This window comes from Mandrillus leucophaeus, unplaced genomic scaffold, assembly GCF_000951045.1.
Source record: "Mandrillus leucophaeus isolate KB7577 unplaced genomic scaffold, Mleu.le_1.0 Scaffold576, whole genome shotgun sequence".
In the NCBI taxonomy this organism is placed as follows: Eukaryota; Metazoa; Chordata; class Mammalia; order Primates; family Cercopithecidae; genus Mandrillus; species Mandrillus leucophaeus.
This window is the reverse complement of record NW_012106208.1, coordinates 684,079-687,103: the sequence shown is the minus strand read 5'-3', so window position 1 is coordinate 687,103 and position 3,025 is coordinate 684,079.

Genomic DNA, 3,025 nt, shown 5'->3' with positions numbered 1-3,025 from the left:
GTGCGGGACGGGGCGGGGCGGAACCAGGAAAGGGTGCTCCTGGTTCTGGCAGTTGGGGGGAAGGGTGGCCACGATCCCTGGGGTCCCCCAGCCGGGGCAGCAAGCACCCCTCCACAGTAGGGCCCCCTGGTGTAGGGGACTCCCTTCTTCCAGCCTGAGCTGAGGGGCTGTGAGGCCCCACAAAGCCTATGGGAGTGGGGGGAGGGGCTGGAGGGGGTATTATTTGATAGGATTTGAACTGGATCTCTTACTCCCAATTACCTCCCCTAGAACCTATCACAGTGCCTGAAGTTGCACCATTACGCTTTCAGTCCTTTAGGTCTTGGAGGCGTTGAAGGTTCCCAGAGTCTCCTAGGAAACTGCCAACACCCCTGGGAGAGGGAAGCCCCTAAACTGGTAGCAGCCCACGCCTGCGATGGGGATTCGTTGGCTGCTAGGGCAAGGAGGGAGGCCTGGGGAACGGGACCCAGAGTGAGTACTAGGGGACAGGAGAGAAAGGGGCTGGGACATTTTTGGTTTCCCTCCCTACACTCTCCCCTGCCCCCAGCCCAGCGCCTGGTGTGAAGTAGGCACACCATAAAGATGTGTTAAAGAACAAAGGCACACCATAAAGATGTGTTAAGGAAAAAGCATCAAAGACCAGGCACAGGGTTAGGTCACAGAACACCCCAGGGGCACCTCAAGGGAGCCCGTGTGGGTCATTTCTTTCCCTGTTGGAAAAGAGCCTTGGCTTAGGATTTATCAAGATGATGTGGGTTTGAACCCAGACAAACTGAGTTTAAAACTGTCTCTGTGACCTTGCAATACCAGTCTCCCTAAATCTGTTTCCTCATCTGTAAAGTGGGTGGATTAAGTCTCACTTCACAGGTATGTAAGTGGGGTGGGGTGGCAAAAAGTAATCCATGCTAGTAGGTCTCAAATACCGGACCCCATACATGGGTCAATCTCAAAATGTGTATCTGGAGCTGGGCACAGTGTCTTGTGCCTGTCATCCCAGCTACTTACATCCCAGCTACTTACCCTCCCTTACATCCCAGGGAGGGTAAGGTGGGGGAACCATTTGAGGTCAGGAGTTCAAGGCTGCTGTGGGCTATGATCGTGCCACTGTACTCCAGCCTGGGCTACAGAGACAAGAAATGCATTTTTATCTGCAAAAAAAAAAAAAAAAAAAAAAATCATGTAAGATTGCCAATTGTCTTTTTTCCAGTGGGGAAGTGGGACTGCTCTTTTATTTTGAGATTGTGTATTTCCTACTTGCTTAGTGTAAAAAAAAAAAAAAAAAACACTTCTTTTAAGAAATAGTGGTGATAGTTAATGGGAGGTTTTTAAAATGTCTTTATTTGCCAAAATAAAAAATAGGTGGCCTATTTCAATCCCAAATTTTATTAAAGTTATGGATCCATAAAATCCCACAATTTGGAGACCTGGGAACCATGTGAATTAGTCTCATTAAGCACCTGAACATGAAGTGCCCAATAAATTTGACTTCCCCTTCCATTTGGCTTCTTGAGAGGCATCCTGGCTGTTTCCTGAGAACCCTGCGATCCTGGAATCATGAGCTGCAGGGTCTGTGGAGAGCGTTTCTTTCTATATCTTCTCCCACTTTACAGATGGGGAACAGAGGTCAAAGACGGGGGTTGACTTATCCAGAGAGGTAGGTAGATCCTGCCAGTCAGACTGATCAACCTGGTTCATTAATTTATTCAATCATCCAATAAATGTGTGAGGCCCCTGTGATGTGCCAGGCACAGTTACCCTCAGGCTAAGCACTGGGGAGAAGGTGGTCAGTAAAACAGACATGGTCCCTGCCAGAGCTCACAGCTTCACAGGGAGATGGAAGGTGCTGGGGGCAGGGAGCAGGGAGGTGGCCACCATCAAAGAGCATCTCAGAGTCCCCTCTGGGGCTGCTCCTGGTTTGGGTCCTGTCCTGAACATACCAGGTTATTCATTACTCTTTACTCCTTACTTTGCTTGAATTATTGCCTTATTGTCTAGCCTAATGAGCCAGGTTAAGCAGTCCTGGGAAAAAATCATAAAAGTCCACTTATTACTCTTCCTCAAGGCAAGAAGTGAGAGTTCTTGCTAAGATGGACCCCCAGTTCCTCTGTGGTTGCTCTGCAGAGCAAAGACACCCTGTAGAGATCCGCCTACCACCCACTCACTCCTGACAACAGTGCTTTTTATTCGAAGAATCTTCTTTCTCCTCACTTGATCCCTTAGTGGGTCTCTCTCTCTCTCTCTTTTTCTCTCTCTCTGTCTCTCTCTCACATACACACACACCACCACACACACACACACACACACACACACACACACACCATACTCCACTCCAGAGGGGTCAAATGATCAGGCCTGGACAATGAGAATACTCCATTGTCCTGGACACAGTGACTGGTTCATAAGTGGGCCCATAACCCAGGTCAAAGAGTTGAGAATGACATCCAGCTCATGCGTTGCAGTTTATAGAAAAGAAGTGTTCTCTTTCTGTTGAGTGTGTTGAGCTGAGGGAATTGTGAGCTGAAGCTAGTGGAGACAGAGCTTCAGCAGAGAGCTTGTCTAAGAATAAGATCGACACAAAGGGAAGCTACGACACAAATGGAAGCTATGAAATGGAGAGGGAGGCCAGGCACAGTGGCTCACACCTGTAATCCCAGCATTTCGAGAGGCTGAGGCGGGCAGATCACTTGAGGTCAGGAGTTTGAGACCAGCCTGGCCAACACGGCATAACCCCATCTCTACTAAAAATACAAAAATTAGCCGGGCATGGTAGCAGGCACCTATAATCCCAGCTACTCGGGAGGCTGAGGCTGGAGAATCACTTCAACCCAGGAGGCAGAGGTTGCAGTGAGCCGAGATCCCGCCTCTGCACTCCAGCCTGGGCAACAGAGTGAGGAGACTTCTGGCAAAAAGAGAAAGAAAGAAAGAAAGAAAGAGAGAAAGGGAGAAAGAGAGAGGAAGACAGAGAGAGAGAGAGAGAGAGAAATAAAGGAAGGAAGGAAGGAAGGAAGGAAGGAAGGAAGGAAGG